Below are 12843 nucleotides of genomic sequence, written 5' to 3' on the forward strand. Positions count from 1 at the left end.
AGAAAACGGCACTTCACATAGTACATTCTCTTATGGTAACCTTTGCAACCACCCTGCAATATAGGTCCATAATAGTGTAGGTGGGCCTGGAGTGTGTGACCTGCTTTAAAGCCATCTCAGTAATGTATGAGAAATGAAACTCTAACCAGGGAGTTTCTTACACGTCACACTAGATCTCATTACATCTAGAAAACACACTTAATCCTAATAATCTGTTTCATTTCATCCCCTCCCATCCAAAGAACTTTGGAGCATGCCTGACACCCATTTCCATGCATTTTCCTTCACAACCATCTTGTGAATGTATAAATCTGCTTCGTGCTGAATTATATAGTTAGGTCTCAGCCTGAGTATCCCAGGTAAGACCCTTCCTATCAGCTCTCAGAAGCTAAGCAGGGCCAATCCTGGCTAGGACTGGGATGGGAGACCTCCAAGGATTTGAATGGAGTTCCTCTGAGGAACACTTGGGGCCAGAATGCCAAGGCAGGCAATGAACGTTCCTTGCCTGGCTGCAAGACAATCCTCAGCTCTCCTGGCTATATGTGCCGTACAACAAATAATAAAAAAATTAGTGTCTCAGGGTCAGTATTGGTTACTCAGATTGGTTGCAGTTCTCCAGGGTCCCAGATGGAGATCTTTTTATAGGGTTGGGAGGGGGTACTATTAATCCTGAGCTGCAATATTAATCCTTACACCTCTGCAATAATCTATCCAAATTCTTCTCTAGTTGAAGTTTAAATAGCCTGATCTCCTCTTTCTGCATTAACATTGTGGCTTCTAAAACGATGCCAGGACCAAAGCCATTCATAAATATGCTGATTTTTCACCAAAATTAGCCATTCCACTACTCAGCTTCCAGACAAAATTTGCCATTCCACTACTCAGCTTCCAGACTTTGGCAGGGGCACAAAATGAAACACCTCCATTTTCAGATTCCCTCCACGATAACAAATAAGCCAGCATTGGACTCTAATGTCCTCATGTTAAAATGCAGGTATCCTGGCCTTAAAGATTAAGCAAGTATTTGAGTATTCAGAAAAAACATCACTCATCAGTTATGAGAGGATTATTTTTGGAAATAAGTTCAATTTTCCTTGCAAATGAATCTAATTTTTCCCAAACACTTAATTTAAGGAGTAAGCATACTTAAGTAGCCAAAAACAATTCTTAAAGAGGATTAGAAATATATTCATTCTCTTTGCCATAATATATTCCAGGGCACCCACAATCCCAGAAGCCTTTCTGTTTCCCGACCACTGTATGTTGGGGGACAAAATTAAAGAAAATAATTTGGAATGTCTTACCTCAACAGATAAAACAGGATTCATTTACTATGTTTTCAAAGCAACTGCATCCTCTTTTTTTGACAGTCAGGGGATAAATGACCTTATGTACTTCACTTCTCCATTTATTGCCAGAAAAAATGCTGACCAGTTATTGCTGTTCCATGACTATTTTTACACTGCTTTTTTATATATAAAAAAACTAAACACCCTTCTTACGAAGAGTTGCTTTGTGTATGTGTTTGTGGTGGGGGTCCAGTTTCTGATCCAACTAAGGCAAGTGTTAGGGAAACAAAGGGAAACTAGATGCTAGATGCCCTTTAACACAGAGGCACAGCCAGCTCTGGATAATTACTCAACCAACCCTCCAAAATCACAACAAACAAGCAACACAAATCAAGATGCTCCTGGTGGCATGCAAAGAGGCAGTATCTTTGTAAACATACTTTTTAGGGCCATTGTTATGCTACCTGAACAGGGTGTCCTAGTTCTTTATTCTCCCTGACCACTTTGGAAGTGCCTATTCAAATATAAGCACACCTCTTTCCAGGCCTTGAAATGATCATAAAACAGGAAATGAACTCTTGTCCCTATGTGTCCCTCAGTATCACCATGCTTCCCATGACATTTAAGGTACTTCCAAAATAGTGGAATAGAGTAGACACACTGAAAAAAAGAGCACTTAACACACAGAAAGACTATTCTGTGAGACCATGGACAGAAAACTGAAAGGACGATTGATAGAACCATTCAGATTACGAGGTGGTGTTTTGTAGTGGTGGTTTGGTTTTTGCTTTGCCCAAGAAAAACTGCTATCAATAAAGTAATAGAGATATGCTTTGAGAAGTTGAAAGGTCCAGTTTGGTGTAGTGGTTAGGAGTGCGGACTTCTACTATGGCAAGCCAGATTCAATTTTGCACTCCCCCACATGCAGCCAGCTGGGTGGCCTTGGGCTCACCACAGCACTGATAAAGCAGTTCAGACCGAGCAGAGATATCAGGTCTCTCTCAGCCTCACCCACCTCACAGGGTGTCTGTTGTGGGGAGAGGAATGGGAAGGCGACTGTAAGCCGCTTTGAGCCTCCTTCAGGTAGAGAAAAGCGGCATTATAAGAACCAACTCTTCTTCTTCTTCCTAGGATATATTGAAGGGGAACCTGATTCTTCCCTTTCACAGCAACCAAACTAGCTATTGCCAGCTCAGTATTTTAGGATCCTAGTAAGCTTTATACCTTTAAAATGGATTTAAAAGACATGCAGCATTTTGTTGTACTTGCTGTTGCAGAGGAAAAAATAGGAAATGGTGACCCTAAAAACCTTTTGAGCTGCCAGATGTTATCCTCACTATTGTAGTTTCAAAGCATGATGATGGAATTGAAAAATACATTCAAACTCCAAGGGGTTTTGCAGAAGCTAGAGGATGAGTCCTTTAAGTCTGAACAAAGTAATTCAGGGAGATTCCGGAAACCATTTCCCCCTATTAATTCCCCTCTAATCAAGCTCTTACTTTTTTGAAAATTCCTTTTACATTTTCCCCACACAATATCCAGACCCAGGTTCTCCCCTCTATTCTAAACCAGCCCTTTTATGCAACAGCCTGTCCCCTGTAAGAGATCAGAATATAAGTTACACCAGGAAAGGTAGATTTTCTGAGCAGAAGAAAAAACCTACCTATTTTTTGGGGTGCCTGTAAAGTAAAGGCAGCAATGGTGGTGTTGGGGTGGGGGCAGGCAGAGAGAAGGGCTATACTTGCCAGGGACACTGGGAGAAAGGAGAACCCAGGCACTCCCTTCTATCCTTGGATCTAGCTGCGACCCAAGTCTGGGAGGCAACAGCAGGGAAAAGCTATGCCCATTGCTTTCCTCCACCCACATCAACAGGGGCTCAGCTCCTGGTCACTGGGCAGAGAACCAGTAAAGGAGTCTGCTCTGCCAATGTTTTGGTCCTGTGCTGGGGATTGCCCACCCCAGAGAGCCTTTGATGAACACCCCCCTTGACAGTCTTTGCCATGTAAGACTAGAAATTTAGCAAATATCGATTCATTTGGAGAGCTATGCTGTTTTCATCCCAGCTGGTAAGCCAGTCATATATTTCAAAGCAGATGGAGGGGACAGATAGAAACCAATCAGGGATAAAACTTTATAGAGCACTATCCTGAACATCTCCATTCAGAAGGAAGTCACACAGAGTTCAAAAGGGACCCTACCTTAGAAAAAGGTGTCTAATGTTGCAATAGGGAAAATAATTAACTCCCACAATGACAACAGACAAAATAGTGCCATCCATCATCACATGCCTGTTGACTTTACAAAACACCATGATGCAAAACTTAGATTAAGAAAGTTGGCCAACCTTGTCATGCAGGCACATTTAAAAAACAATGAATATAAATATAATCTTCACAGGTAAAAAAGCTACCTCCCTTCCTACAGTTAGTATATAATATCTACTTCTTTCCCAATATACAGTAGTAACTAAGTGGAATATAGATCCCATCCAAGCAAATTTTAACACCAAATGCACCTATTGACGTTATTAGAAAGCCTGTTGTAAAGCAGCATTAAAATCTGTAGTGCTACAATTAGTATCTGGTTTGGAAGACATCCAAAATTCTACCACTTACATTAGAAATGGGGCTTTAAACAGCTTTTTATGCATTCCCCAATCAAGACAGCCCACTGAGAGGCAACATCAATTGAAGCTGCCACACAGATAGGAGGCCTGTCATCAATGTCTGAAAGTGCTACAAACCTGGTCTTTGTAGTCCTACCAACCTGATTTCAGGAGAGTTGCAGAAAGCTGACAAAGTTGTATCCTTATTTACAAAGAAAATGAGGTTGCTGTAGCAACCCTATAGCAACTCAGGGCAGTGCAATCTGCCCCTGTCCTCCAAGAGGCTGTTGGTCTTTCATCAGCCTCAGAAGGGAAAAAGAGGCCAGCTGTAGATGCCGACCAATGCCTCTGTGCCTTAATGGCCTCAAGAGATAAGGATGAACTGCCACAGTCCAAGACAGCCAACCCTTTTCCCTACTTTCTCTTCGTAAGCAGTGCCAGCCCAAGGAGGAGACTAAAACAATTTTATCAATCCAGTACAGTAGCAGGGAACTGGTAGGAGGCTAAAGTATCAGGTATTTATCCTACAATCCAGGAGAACAGGTTTGAAAGTGTGGGGAAACTTTACTAATCAAATGTAGCAATTAAGTGGCGTTTCTGATCTTGATAAATAACTAAGCTGCATGCTTAATAAATCCGTACCAATGTACATTGCTGTCCTACAACAATGAAAGGTACAAGGTTATATCACACATTTGTAACAATACTGTAAGAGCCTGGTGAGGCTCCCATGCTGAGAGGCCATCAGGCCATACAGAGGAGGATTAGTGCAGTGCTGAAAGGCCTAACTGATTCTGGCTCTCGAGTCTGAGAACTTCAGACAGTCACCCAGAATTTCACTCCTTGGCCTGGCCAATTTTCAGCCAGACATTTCTCAGCAAAACTCACACCAGCCAGAAACTCCTGTAGATGAAGGAATGCAGATACCACTACCTCATCCCAGATGGACAGAATAAGGGAAATAAAATATTGGAGTGGGGGTGCACACTTTGATAAGTTTAGACTCTAGACTGTTATCAATAATGACAGGCATTCTAAGAGCCATGAGTCCCAGAAAGCACTGAAGGGATGTATTATTATTATTATTATTATTATTATTATTATTATTATTATTATTATTATTATTATTATTATTATTATTATTAATAGTGAAACAACAGATATTGCCTTACATCTCAAAGTGAGGAAGCCATCAAAACAAAGTTGCATTTAGCTGTAATGACTGTTCATCGAGTATCTTCTGTGCAGGCACACATCGAGACTGTGCATGAGCAGACCTACCATTGGAGCAGTCTATACAGCTAGGAGCCTACATGGGGTGTAGTGTGCCAGAGCCAAAATGTGTTCCCACCCAGGGACCCATGTGCTCCAATGCAGCAGCATTCCCTACCCACAGTACCACTAGTGCTGCCAAAGTAGAGCATGCAGTGGGGCAGGAGGGAAGGGATGCGTACTTATACAGAAGATACCTGTAAGTGCAACTTTGTTTTCATTATTAATCTTCCCTGCAATCCTATGTGGGGAACCTAGCAAGCTACCCACCAAGCAGCAGGGCATGCTCTCCTCACCTGAACAGTGAATGCAGAACTGCCTTTTGGTTGGCAAAATAATATTCTGAGATGTCAAACTTGGAAAGTATTTTAGGCAGAAACTTAAGGTTAGACCAAAGAATGACCCTGAATCCAATGATGACCTCTGTTTCAAGAGACTGTGCTATATGGGTCATCTGTTACCCATACATGTGGAGATCCATTATAGGAGAAATAAAACTGTGGCTGATGGTGAATACAAAGACACCTGATGAGAGTAAGGGGACAAATTCATCTCTCTGGACTGAAAACTATTTTTACCACATTCTTCCAGATAATCTGGAGACATCAAATATGGATATGAAGGCAATTGCATCAGAGTCTGCATTTGGAACCATATTTGTTCCACTTCAGATCTGTGTGGAATTTAGCTAATTGGTAAGACCATTCCAATTCCCCACCTGAAACCAAAACTGGAAAGAATCTCAAGCCCAGTGACATAATCCTGGGTGTCCCCTGGAATTTTGGAGTGGGAGTCAGTATAGGAACACCCTGCTGAGATGCTGTTTTGCATTTATCTTTAGATTTGGTCTTCACCCTCTTAGTTGGAGCTTTGGGGAAAGTGTGTTGAACCAGAGGTGCTCGTGATCCAGATTGGACCCATTTGGATCATTATCTGGCCCACAGAGCTGACTTGGTCTTTGTTGGTGTGCTGAAATAGTAATTGACTTCATACAAATTGGGAATGAGTATTGAAAGTAGATTCGAAAACAGTTAAAACATTCCCTGGAATAATTTGGCTAAAGTGGTGTTCTTTAATAGAACTTTTCAGAAATAGGCCTCCAAGTGTAACTACTACAAGATTTGGCTGGCCAAGCAATTGATTGTTAAATTTGATTTAGGTGGTGGTTTCTATCCCCACCATCACACAGGAAGGTTGCAATCATTTGGGCCCCTTGGAGGGGGCAAATTGGGACTTTTCCCTGCATCTAAGCAAGCTGAAGACTTTGGGAAAGTCCCAAGTGGAGGGATTGATGGGATGGTCATAAAGAAAATGGTTGCAACCTTCTGATTGATCATATAGTTATTAGAGATTGGCTATCATTCTACATCCTGTCCTGGTTCAAATCTTTGGTTCTGACCAGGCAGAGAAAATGGCCTGTTCCTCTCTGGAATTTAGTTTCTGATAAGCTCTCCCACAAGACCAAAATTTATCTTATAGCTGAGATAGCCCTCCTCAAGGTTAAAGAGTGAGTGAGTCACTACCGTTTATGTAAACAATTGGGCAGGAGGGGGAGATAATGGAAGCAGCTTTTTCAGAACTTGTCAGCAACTTTTTTGGGGGGCTGGCTTAGTGGCTGCAGGGTGGTCCTGTGGGATGTCCGAGGTGGGTGGAGACCCCAGGTTACTGGCTTGACCCATAAGGGCATCAGCTTTCCCTACCACATATGGGAAGTTATTTAATCATATGTAATTGTATTGTTCTCCACACAGATTTGGGTACTCCCCTGTGTCTATATTTCTTCTGCAGTAAAAATATAAAAAGGTTTTTCTCTCAGTGTGATTCACTGGGGATGGGCAAAAGAACTCTGATTTGGTCATTTGGCTATCAAGACACTTGAGGTGCAACAGAGGTTCTGATAGAGCCCCTGCTTCTCCCTCTGCTTCCCAGAAGCTCAGTTCTGGGAATTGTGTCCCAAAGACAATGAGTGAAGGCTTGCCACTTGGTTCAGCATGTTCTTGGCCACCAGAGGTCTTCCAAAGCAATGACCCACCATTTGTTATGTTAAAGGACCACTCTTACAGGAGACTGGGAAGGAGTGAATCATAGTGGTCAGGCCCCTGCTTGGCATGCAGAAGGTCCCAGATATTATCCCTGGCATCTCCAATATCTCCAGATAAATTGATCTGGTATTAGGTGTTGTAAAAGACCTCATCTTGAAACCTTGGACAGCCACTGCCAGTCTCAGTAGAAAGTACTAATCTTGATGGACCAGTGATCTAATTCAGTGATCTAATTGCAGCAGTTGATCTAATTACAATAAGTACACAAAGTGTGGGGGAGACTGGGTGGAGAAGCCCTCAATTTTTACTGAAGTATTTCCGAATGCCTTCAGCCAGTATGAATTAAACACATTCTGGTAAAATTTCAGGGTTTTGTTTTTAGGGAGAGGGAAGCACTTCAGCTTTGAAGTGTAACATTTTATGTGATGAATTTGCTCACAGCTGCCAAGTTCTCTGTATCCAAATACTTATTTTCATTTTCAAACCACTTACACAAAATTACACAACAGCTTCCCTGTAAGTATTTTAGGATTAGATGCTAACATAGTATCAAAACAACTGACCAGTTCTGCTTGGTTTGGAGCACAGATTCCTCTGCACTTTCCTTGTACATTCCCTCCAGGTACACAAGGGACTAAGGATATGAAGGTCAACAGTATATTGAAAGGTACAGTCCACTCTAACCTGTCCCTTCAATCATTAGCTGGGTTTTGTTTCATCACCCCCTGGTACCCCAAACATCTTCTCTTAGGACCTTTAATGTCATGCATGACCCCTTGCCCTTCTTTAACCTCCCTCACTGGTCATTTAATAACCGATCAGCAAAACTGCATGCAATCCTATTCCTTTTTCTAAGGAGAACGTGGGTGCTGCTTCCCTCAGACCCACGGTGCAATCCTGTGCAGAATTACACCAGTCTAAAGCCACTGAAATCAATTGGCTTATGCAAAGTTACTCCAGTGTAGGAACTGGGCTATTACTTGTCTGCCAGTTGCTCTACATGGCTGCATTGGGGCTGCTGGAGGGAACCAGGATGAGCTGGAAAAGGCAGAAGTAACAAAACTTGCTAGCCACTCACCTGCCTGTAGGTGCCAGAGGAACAAGTCCATACAAAAAGAGGATGGTAAGAGCAGTTCATTTGGAGGTGAGACTAACTGAACAGAAAAGTTCAGAGGTTGCCCCTGGGCAGGAACACACCATCCTTCTTAAAAGCATCCTTTTTATTATTCAAGTCGAGCATTTTAGAAATTAAACAAGGCAGGAAAGAGAAAGGGGAATATATTATAAACTGGCTGTTCCAGATGAGGTCACATGGCCTGCCTCTGGAGTCACAGAACAGCCACTCCCTGTAATTACCCCCCCCCTATCCCACATAGTGTCCTCTCCCTTGCAGGAAGTGGTAGTTAGAAACCTGCTTCATGAAGCTCTGGAGAGGGCCTGGCCAAGACAGCTCAGATGTAGTCGCTGGCCACAACAGTGTCATATTTGTTTTCAAGACACCATGCTTCAAACTCTCTTAACTCGAGTACGGCTTTTAAAAAATATGGCATACCCCATTTTTATAATTCATGCCATTAAAAGTTTATTTATTGATTGAAAATATGGTATCAGATTCTTTGGCCAATTGCAGTGTACATTTTATGCATTTTAACCTCCCTTCCAATCAGTCTCCTCCAAAATTCCTAGTACACTCTGCATTCATTTTTGCACAGGATAAGGATATCTGGCCAAGCCTTTGAACTTCTGATGCAAGAACTGCATAGCTGCTGGTGTGGAAGTCTTTCCAAACAGCCAGCAGGGTTGACATTATCCTAGGATCAGCAGGCAGAACACCAGAAGAATGCACAAACCAAGATGCTCTATGATTAGTTAGTTGTGGAGGGTGCCATCAGTATGCTGATGACACCAAGCTCTTCCTCCTGATGGATGGCCACCCAGATTCACCCCCAGAATCTTTAGCCAGATGCCTGGAAGCAGTCATGAGATGGCTCAAGCACAGTCATCTGAAGTTCAACCTTCCAAAGTCAGAGGTCCTATGGCTGGGCAGGAAACGTCCAAGCCAGGAAACACAGTTGCCCAACCTGGACAGGGTATAGCTGTCAGTAGCTTTCTCCATCAGAAAACTAGATATGATCCTAGACACCTCCCGCTAGTGTGGCTAGAATTTTTCCACCTATGCCAAGACAAACTACGAGTGATCTACTTGCCCCGGAACACCTAGCCACAGTGATCCATGAGATGGTCACCTCTAGACTGAATTTCTGCAACTCGCTTTATACAGGCCTACCCTTATTCCTGATCTGGAAACTATAGCTGGTCCAGCATGCAGCGGTCAGTGTCCTCACAGCAACACTATGAAGGGCCCGCATTGAGCCCATACTCTAACAGCTGCAATAGTTACCAGATGAATCCTGGATAAAGCTTAAGGTCTTGGTAATTACCTTTAAGGCCATACATGGTCTGTGTCCAGCATACCCGAGAGACCATCTGTCTGCCTAAAGCCCCCAAAGAGCGCTACACTCAGCCAATACCAACTAGCTAGTGATCCCTGGCCCCAAGGAAGCACATTTGGCCTTGACCAGGGCCAGGTCATTCTCTGTCCTGGCCCCCACCTGGTAAATTAACCTCCCAGAGGAGATCCGGGCCCTCTGTGCTATCCCAGTTCTGCAGGGCCTGCAAAATAGCTCTTCCACCAGGTATTCGATCAAAGCCAGGGGCAACATCTATTGGGCACCACCCTCCTATCCAGACAAGCGCACTCTATGAGATTGTGGATGAATGCCACCTGAACCTGTTATGTCATGCTATGTCAGTTGATGATGCTAAAACTGTTGATATAGTTACCTGAGCATGATATATTATTCTGCACACTGTTACTCATTTCACATTTGCTATAAACACTCTAGAGTCGCAAGGAAGGGGAATATACAGTGGATTTGTTTGAAAGGTGGTGTTGAAGGAGAGTTATATAGATATAGTGGACCACCAAAAAGAAATAAGTAAATTCTAGATCTAATCAAGTCTGAACTCTCCCTCGAAGCTTAAATGACCAAGATGAGGTTATTGTAGTTTGGTCACATGATATGAAGGTAAGAGTCACTTGGAAAAACAATCATGCTAGGAAAAGCTGAAGGCAACAAACCTGGTTTTCCAGATTAGAGGCTGCTGGGTTTTTTTGTTTTTTTTTTTATTTAACAAAGGAAGCCATAGCCCTCAGTTTGCAAGACTGAGCAAGGCTGTTAACGGCAGGATATTTTAGAGGACATTAATTCATATGGTCACCATAAGTCTAAAGCAACTTTACAGCACATAACATAACACAGAAACATGCAGAAACAAGTTTCTCAAGAGTGCTCATCACTTCCAATAGATTTCACTAACTATGGTCTTTATCTCATGGATCAGGACCCCTACACAGCTCATGGAGCCTCATTTTCTGGCTCACAAGCAACTACAGAGCTGCCATTTGGGGATGCCTGTGGGCTAATGTGCATACACAGAAAAAGAACAGGTTCTCAACCGGGACTGGCAACTGTATGGCAGCTGCTGGTCTCTGCAGAGAGCTCCGTCTGAAAGGACTGTGCACTCTAATTTTGGTTAGGACTGCCTTCCCTGTAGACCATTTTCCCATAGCTAAAATGATACTGGGGAGTAGTATCTGCCTTCTCTCCCCTGCCTCAGTCTTGCTGTACTGGATGAACTGCTTGGGCTAAATGGGTGCTGTATATGGGCTACTTGGTCCAGCCTTGCTCTTGGCCCATTTAATGTTCTGGTTCCCTTGCATGCATCCATATGGAGAGGTGCCCCTCTCCATCCCTTTATTGCTCAAGGTGTACCCTGACATCTTTGCTGCCCTGTGCTCCACACAGAATTCTGATTCTAAAAGCATGAGCCTTTTGCTATAGTTTTCTTCAGTTCATCTAACTCCCTTAAGTGAGATATTACTAAAACACAGCAAAATCCCCCTATGTTTCATGCGAGAAACTGAACTCCTAGGGACACATGAGGCAGCTGTGAATCTGGACCATGCACTACGGACAGCCGTAGCTGGATGGCTCGAGCAGAGTCGCCTGAAACTCAACCCCTCCAAGACGGAGGTCCTGTGGTTGGGCCGTAGGGGGCAGATCAGGAAGCGCGCTTACCCTTTCTGGCCGGGACGCAACTTAATATCGCATCTCAGGCCAGGAATTTAGGGGTGACCATTGATGCCTCACTAACACTCGAGGCACAGGTTAAACAGGTAGCTAGCCGGGCATTTTTCTATCTTCGCCAGGCTCGGCTACTAGCGCCCTATCTGTCCTCCGAACACCTGGCCACAGTGATCCATGCGACGGTCACCTCCAGACTAGATTTCTGTAACTTGCTTTACACTGGCCTGCCTCTGGGCTTGATCCGGAAACTGCAACTCGTCCAGAATGCGGCTGCTAGAGTCCTCACAGCTACACTGTGGAGGGCTCACATCCAGCCAGCTCTGAGGCAGCTGCACTGGTTACCGGTTGCCTTCCGGATCAGGTTCAAGATTTTGGTTTTGACCTTCAAGGCCATCTGTGGTTTAGGCCCAGCATATATGAGGGACCGCCTTTCGCCATATAAAGAGCGTAAAGCTCTGCGGGGGCTAACCTATTGGTCATTCCCGGCCCCAAGGAAGCCCACCTGGCCTCGACCATGGCCAGGGCCTTCTCGGTCCTGGCCCCAACCTGGTGGAATGAGCTCCTGGAAGAGCTGAGGGCCCTGTGGGAATTACCAGCATTCCACAGGGCCTGTAAGACGGAGCTCTTCCGCCAGGCTTATAGCTGAGGCCAGGCGGTAAGAAGATCACCCCCCCCCCTCACAAACTGGTGGTAGAGAGTGTCATCCCCCCTCCTGTAGTTGAGGATGCGGAGACTAAATGAGTAAGATTAAGCCATCATTGTTGCCACTATTGTAAATTTATTGGAACTTATTATTTTATGGTTTTTAGGGGATGGGGTTGTGTAAGCCGCCTCGAGCCTTCGGGGGGAGGCGGGGTATAAATACAATAATAATAATAACAACAACAACAACAATAATAATAATAATTTCCAAGGCACTGCCACAACCTGAAATTACTGCATGGAGCTACTGTTCAGGGGCAGTTGGTATAATGGTTAAAAACAGCAGCCTCTAATCTGGAAAACCAGGTTTGCCAGTTCCAAGTGCTTGAATAGGGAACTCTTTCAACCCCACCTGAATATGCATGTTGTCAGGTGCATGGGAAAGCCCTTCACTGGCAAAGAAAAACAACAGGTTCATCTGGCATACTGATTTTCACAGGTTGCAGGTCATGAGCCCCAGGCTGCACCTCCAGTTTAAGCAAGAGGACCTGCAAGTACTACTTCCTTTATTACCTGTTTCCTTTCCCTGGAAGCCTCCCATCGTATCTCATCTTTTCCTGCTTCCTTTCTCAGTTTTAACCTCACAATACCTCTGTAAACTAGGTTAGGCTGAGAGTGCGACTGCCCAAGGTCACTGAGTCAGCTTCCATGGCACGACGGGGATCTAACTTGTGTCACCCAGATCCTAGTCTGAAACTCTAAGCACTAAACCACACTGGCATTTATGGGGTGGCTGATGTTGAATAGTGTCAAGCAGCCAGACCTAGGTAAATCATGTGAGT

At 44.0% G+C, this 12843-nt stretch overlaps 1 protein-coding gene across 5 annotated transcripts in view; it reads right to left on the reverse strand.

Moving 5' to 3' along the window:
• Positions 1-12843, reverse strand: part of CD36 (CD36 molecule (CD36 blood group)) — a 71497-nt gene that overhangs the window by 43437 nt on the left and 15217 nt on the right. Inside the window, exon 1 of one of the 5 annotated variants that reach the window (XM_077338032.1) lies at positions 4056-4211. The exons of 3 other annotated variants lie outside the window; for them this stretch is intronic. The gene's annotated coding sequence lies outside the window, so the exon portion shown is untranslated. Of the gene's footprint in view, positions 1-1304; positions 1453-4055; positions 4212-12843 lie in introns of those variants that run through there. One more of the 5 variants, XM_077338030.1, reaches the window with a different exon arrangement.

The sequence above is a fragment of the Paroedura picta genome, chromosome 5 (assembly GCF_049243985.1).
Source record: "Paroedura picta isolate Pp20150507F chromosome 5, Ppicta_v3.0, whole genome shotgun sequence".
Taxonomy (NCBI): Eukaryota; Metazoa; Chordata; class Lepidosauria; order Squamata; family Gekkonidae; genus Paroedura; species Paroedura picta.